This window comes from Halichoerus grypus, chromosome 2, assembly GCF_964656455.1.
Source record: "Halichoerus grypus chromosome 2, mHalGry1.hap1.1, whole genome shotgun sequence".
Lineage (NCBI taxonomy): Eukaryota > Metazoa > Chordata > Mammalia > Carnivora > Phocidae > Halichoerus > Halichoerus grypus.
The window spans coordinates 136,488,210-136,495,013 of record NC_135713.1 but is presented as its reverse complement, the minus strand read 5'-3'; the positions used below and the strand labels follow the sequence as shown (position 1 = coordinate 136,495,013).

At 34.1% G+C, this 6,804-nt stretch overlaps 1 protein-coding gene across 4 annotated transcripts in view; it reads left to right on the top strand.

Annotated features, from left to right (window-relative positions):
* The window catches only part of PRR16 (proline rich 16), a 318,333-nt gene that overhangs the window by 2,589 nt on the left and 308,940 nt on the right, over positions 1–6,804 (top strand). The gene's annotated exons all lie outside the window — the stretch shown is intronic.

Below are 6,804 nucleotides of genomic sequence, written 5' to 3'. Positions count from 1 at the left end.
TCTCTGTCTTCTTTTATTTGAGCCTCTGTAAGGGCAAAAACAAGAACAGGTCATTTACAAAAAGTGTGGGGAGGCGTAAATAATGTATAACCAAGTAAATGAAAGGATGGATCTTCTAGACAGATGGAGAGATAAAATTTTGACTTAATGCTTTGGAATCTTTGATTGGCTGCCAGGGCCTGTTTGTGGAAAAATCTTACCCTGAGAGTGAAATTTATGAATGATAAAGGTTGTGATGAGATTGTTAATTACTTTCCTGAGGCTATCATTGTCTTAGGTTTGCACAAGGAGTTGTGTCTACTAAGGCTCAATCTCAGAACCCTGGCCTTTCATATAACATGAATGATAGTTATTTTGAGAACAAATATTTATAGGGCATGTTTAACCTATGACATCTTGCAGTTGTCCAGCATTTATCTTTTTAAGATAGTACTGCACATGTGATTGAACATGCCTTTGATGTAGTTTTGAATGGAGGAGTAACTTAAAACTTTGTAAAATTGCAAACCTTGTTGGTCCCTATAGCTATGACTTGTAAATATGAATTTCACTCTTCATCAACAGTTACATTCAATATTCTGGAAGCCTACCATGGTACGTATTAAACATAAACTGTTATATTTAGAATTCTAGTTCCTTTATTGGCAATGCTGTGCCTTTAGGCCCTACTATATCTTGATATAAATTAGCAGACAGTTCTTATTACTTGGAGCAGAAATTAGAAATAAAAAAACTGATTATGACTAGATCACTATATTAGTCACCATATGGTATTTGTTTTTCTTTTTTGCTTCTATTCTAAAATGCAGTATTCTTTTTTGAATATTCTATTTTTTATTTTTGCATAAATTCTGCACCAACAGTATTGGACCCTTGAGGTTATTTTGAAATTGCTTTTCTTTTTAGAAGTTTTCTGGTCTTGAGTCTTCTGAAAATTCAGGTACATCTTTTTATGGCTACCAAGATGACTTGAGTTGTAGTTTCTGGTCTCAGTGAGCTCAAAGCGGTAGTTTGGGATGCGTTTTTCCTGTCTTTGAACATCAGTAGTGTCAAAAGGCATTATTCCTTTTAGTGGCCACTCTCACTCTGATCTAAGAGGCTTGAGAATAAAAAACAGAATTGAGATTAAGAATTAGTTTATGTAGATTTATACAGTGATATTTGCTATGTCTTTAGGATAGTAAGCCTTCGGTGAAGAAAGTAGAAGCTTAAAAACGATGGTAAGATAAGAATTTTAAGGAACTTACAATTTCTTCAGATTGTCATGATAAACACAGATGGATCAATGCCATATATAGAAAATCACATATCCGAGTCCCACAATTGAGTATTGGAGTTTTTCCTGAAGGATAAGTCATTTGGGTGGGTGAATAGTCAAAAAGGAAGATTTTAGATCTTTGAGATGTGGATACAATTTGAAGTAGAGCGGAGAAGGATTTAACAGGAAATAGCATTAATACATAACAGTAATAATACAGTATTATTCCATGATGCTTTTTTCTACACATTAAAAAAAAATAGTGGTGAAACTCTATAGAGTTTTAGGGATGAAATTAGCCATTACTGGTTTATTAGGTGTGAGTATATCCTTTTTGTTGTTGTTGTTAAGAAATGTAGAAGAAAGAGTCATTACTCTTTAAAAATAGTTGTCAAATAATCTGACATCTTTGGGTACCAATTTGCCTGTTCTTTTATGAAGATCTCACTGGTAAACTGTTTTGCCTCAAATGTTGGTGTTAATATGGTATCAAAGATCTTGTTGGTTAGACAGAGACTGGAATATGTAGTAAAGAGCCTTTGATTTGGAAACAAAACTCATTGCTGCTTAAGCTATATTCTCTTTTAGTTTAGACTGATTATAACTTTGAACATGTTTATAGTGTTTCATTTTACAATTTGAAGTAATCAGACTGCTAATTGGATATATGCATATATTATTTGTTTAATAAATGTAATTTATTAAATTTAAAATATTTGATAAATATAATTATGTGTCTGTATATATATGTATCTATCTATATATAAAATTATATGTATATATAAATTTATTTATTTATTGCTAAGCCTTGTGAGTAGATATGTCTCTCACAGAGGACCCAGTTAAGATGAGTTATTCTTTCTGTGCCCTGGACTCAGTGATTGGACTCTTAGGTGGGAAGTTAGGTCAGTATTATGGCTGTAGATTGGGAAACAGCCATGATCTTCTTATGAGGTCATACAGAGAAATAAATTAAGCTTAAGTTTAATTTTGAGAAGTTTGAAAATCCACTAGAAACGATCCATTTGGGGACTGATGAAAACAGAAGTCACAGAATTAACAATTACCTGCAAAATATTTTTGTTTTTAAATGTTTTCCACCTTTTAAATGGCTTATCCTTGTGAAGTTCTGTAGTTTATTGCTCTAGGAAATCCTACCAAGTATTTTTTGGTGAATAAGTCCATGCACATAAAATTCATCACTAGAACAAATTATAGAGAATAATCTCTGGAGTATTTCCCAAGTTCTAAAGTTGTGAATGAATGAAATTTCACAGTTCATTCAATCGTAGCAATAGCTGTACTTTAGCTTCTTTATACAACAGTCTGTGTCCCTAAACTCAAGGATATTTACCAAATGCTAAAATGTTTTTTTTTTAATTTTTCTTGCCTTAAGCATGGTGACTTAGCATGTTACTGAAGGAGCAGAATGGTTCTGAGAAAATAAAGATAACCAATAACCATCTTTCACTGTCTCTGTTTTCAGTGCATTAAAACTGTTCAAGATTCAGGGAATAGCTGATAGGAAACTCACGTGCCTTAAAGTAATAAATAGATAATGTGCCTCAGCCAATAGTGAAGTAAATAGATAATAAAGGAGTAGCTTTCATTGTTACCTGGATTCGTCTTTTTCCACCCTTACTTTTCTGAGGATCTCAGGTGTTTACATCAAAATGTAGTAGAAGAGAAATGCAAGTTTGAGCAAAACATATTTTCCCAAATTAAACTACAGATCCTTCTATAGATGTAGTTCCCGAAAAATTTCATGGGCCATTTTTGAGAATTAGAAGGGTAAAATTCCAGTAGGCTTCTGATTCAGGTCTGATTGAAATGTGCATAACCGACATCAAGCTAAAAATAAAAGATGAGTAAACAACAAATAGTACTTTCTTCTTTTTTTTAAAAAAAAACTTTTAAATGTATTTACTTTATTAAGACTTTATTTTTTTTAGAGCAGATTTAGGTTCACAACAAAATTGAAGTGAAGGCACAGAGATTTCCCAAATATCCCCTGTCTCCACACATGCATTGTGTCCCCCGTTATCAACATCCCCCACTAGAGTGGTACATTTATTCCAACTGATGCATCCGCATTGACACATCATAATACCCCAAAGTCCATAGTTTATTATATGGCTCACTCTTGGTGTTGTACATTCTACAGGTTTGGACAAATACATAATGACATATATCCATCATCATGGTATTATACAGGGTATTTTTATTGTCCTAAAAATCCTCCATGCTCTACTTATTCAATCCTCCCCCAAACCCAACCTTGTGGGTACTAGTTTTTTTAAAGAACTAATTTCTTTTTTTTTTTTTCCTTTCTGATTTCAGAAGTAATATGAATATTAGAGAAAGTTCAGAAAAATCTAAAAATTATACAGGAGAAAATTAAAATTATCCTGAATGCCCAACAGAAAAAGATATGTTAAACATTTTGCTATTTTTCCTTTCAGTCTTTGTATGCATATTTTTAGCACAGGTGAAGTCATATAAAATAATGAAATTATATGCAGGGATATTTTCTCCTTTCTTGAAGGGTATTAGATCATAATGATTATGTAGATCTGCTGTAAGTTCCCCTAATGTTGGACATTCTATTAATTTACAAATTTTTGTGGTTGTTATATATTACTAAAACTTTTAGAATAGCTTTGGCAATAAAAATAGCTAAAAGAGATTTTTACTCTCTGCCAATTACTCATTAAGTATATTTATTTATATTGAATCTTCTAATGCCCAAAGCAGACATATGAGAGAGATACTATTGTTATGCCATTTTACAGATAAGAAAATGGAGGCCAGAGATAAGTCACTTGCCCAAGGTCACTTGACTTGTAAGTGAAGTGAGTCTTTGATGCCCGGCATTTTAGTGCTAGAGCCCAGGCATTGAATCACTCAGCTCTCTGACTTTTCCTAACTTGTTTTGTTGTTTTTTACATTTTCTTAGAAGTCAAGAGTGTAAAAGTTTTAGAGTTTTCAATTCAGAGTAACAGTCTTCCAGAGAGTTTTTTACAAATTTTTACTCCCAGCAGCAGTATATATAGATACTCTTTCTTTTTTTTCCCTTTAAGTATGATTAACATACAGTGTTATATTAGGTCAGATGGGCAATATAATTATTCAACAATTTTATACCTTTCTCAGTGTTCATCAAGATAAGTGTACTCTTAATCTCCTTGATCTATTTCATCCATCCCTCCACCCTCCTCCCCTCCGGTAACCACCAGTTCTCTGTATTGAAAGAGTCTTTTCTTTTGTTTGTCTCTCATATTTATTTTCTTTGTTCATTTGTTTCATTTCTTAAATTCCACATGTGAGTGAAATCATATGGTATTTGTCTTTCACTGACTGACTCCACTTAGCATCATACTCTCTAGCTCTATCCATGTCCTTGCAAATGGCAACATTTCATTCTTTTTATGGCTGAGTAATATTCCATTGCATATGTATGCCACATCTTCTTTATCCATTCATATACCAGACACTGTTTTTTTTTTTAAATTTTATATGAAGCTAATAAATCTTTTTAATTTTGTTTTGTATTTATTATTATTTTGTGGTAGCAGTCATTGTTTTCGTGGGTTGCACTCAATTTTGGGCATCAGTCTCAAGGCAGAATTAATAGTGAATCAGTTAGACCTTGAAATTTGCACTGTCCAAATAAATAGGTGCCACAGGATTACTTTTGGCCTATTTGGTATTCAAAAAAATGTTAATAAGAATCTTACTTAGCTTTTTTATATTATGACAGCAAATAAAGGAACACCTAATATGGGTGCTTGCTGCTATCGAGTATTGTGTATAGCTGTTTCAAATGAATTTAAAAGAATTTGGGAAACTTATTTTCTTTTGATGTTACCAAATTGTCTTGGAAGGGGGATAGTGTCCCTAAATTTTTTGAGATGTTTGGGGTTTCATAGCTTTCTGTGATGACTGATAAAGAGAAAAGCTTGTTGAACTCTCTACCAGACACAGACTTACTGAGCTGACTAACAAGGGCGTGTATATCTTTTTAATTAGAGTTTTCATATTGTTTTTAGTAATAGCAGTTGCCAGGCACCCCCTCTTCCTGTGTACATAAGGGATACAAGAAACAACCTTTTTCTAAAATCTTTGTTTTTTTCTAGTATAATATGGATAGAAATTTTTTCATTATATGCAAAGTTAGTTCTTTAGGATGAACTGCTTTAGACTAAAGTTTCCCCTAAGACCTGAGAACCAAGAGTAAGCACTTCTTGGGCTCTAAGTAAGAGCCAGAAAGTAACATTAATTAAAAGGAGGTAATGGACATATCTAAGCAATGTCCAGGGAAAGCAGGCTCACAAGGCATCCTGTCAGCTCAGGACGGATATTGCCTTATTTGCTATGTTCGCTGTTTTGTTTTTGAGGATGGAAGGACCTGGCAGATTCCAAAGGAATTCAGCTTTTAGACTCCACTTTAGGTAAAAACATTACCATTGTTAAGACAGAAGTTATATTTATGGCCTTTGTCTTCCGCCTTGCTTTGCAAATGCTACTTCAAGTTGGTGTTTGGGATAAATGTTTACTTGTAGAATAACTGAAGGGAGGCACATTACATACCTATGCGCAGTGAGTCAGTTATTATGGTGCTTGGCACATTATAAACAGCTTCTCAGCAACAGATAATATATGCCATACTTGCTTGGAGAAAGCAAATTTGATGATTTCCAACAGATTTTCTTCTCTAGTACTACATGAAAGCGAACAGATATGTTGGCGTTTCTTTGCCTCTTGCCTAGTATCAAATCTTATCCTAAAATTTCCAACTATATTCATGCTGCAGAAAAATACCAAGTTAAATATATATATATATATAATCAGTTACCTCCTAGTAGCAGTGGTTCTTAATTTTTTCCTCCATATCACAGAACTCTCTGAAAGTTTGACACAATCATGGATATTTCTCCTGGAACAAAAGCTCATATGAAAATAAGGTTTTGCAGATACTGAGAGAATCATGGGGAGGTAAGAATAACTCAGGTGAAGAGACATAACAAATGACTGCTTGTGTGTTTTGTTTTGGTTTTTAATTTTCAGGTAGTTATTTGAAACCTAGTTCCATAATATTCAAGATCAAAAGTCCTGCCTCTACAAAAAGGAGAAAGAGAGGGGGCACCTGGGTGGCTCAGTCAGTTAAGCGTCCAACTCTTGGTTTAGGCTCAGGTCATGATCTCAGGGTCATGATTTCAGGGTCATGAGATCGAGCCCTGCATCCAGCTCCGCGCTGGGTTGGAGCTGCTTAAGATTCTCTCTCTCCCTCGCCCCCCGCCCCCTACCCCCCGCCAAAAAAAAAACAGGAAGGAAAAGAAGAAATCCTGATGGCTGTAATTTGATGACTTCTATGCCCAGTGGGTAGCTCATCAGCAGTTTCCTTCTGACACACACACACACACGCGCGCACACACACACACACACACACTTCACTACTGTCCCCAGACTATATAGAATGCTCATGTGTCTAAAGGTTAACTCTCACATTTTTTTTTTTTTAATGGTAAGTGCTAGAGTACATCATC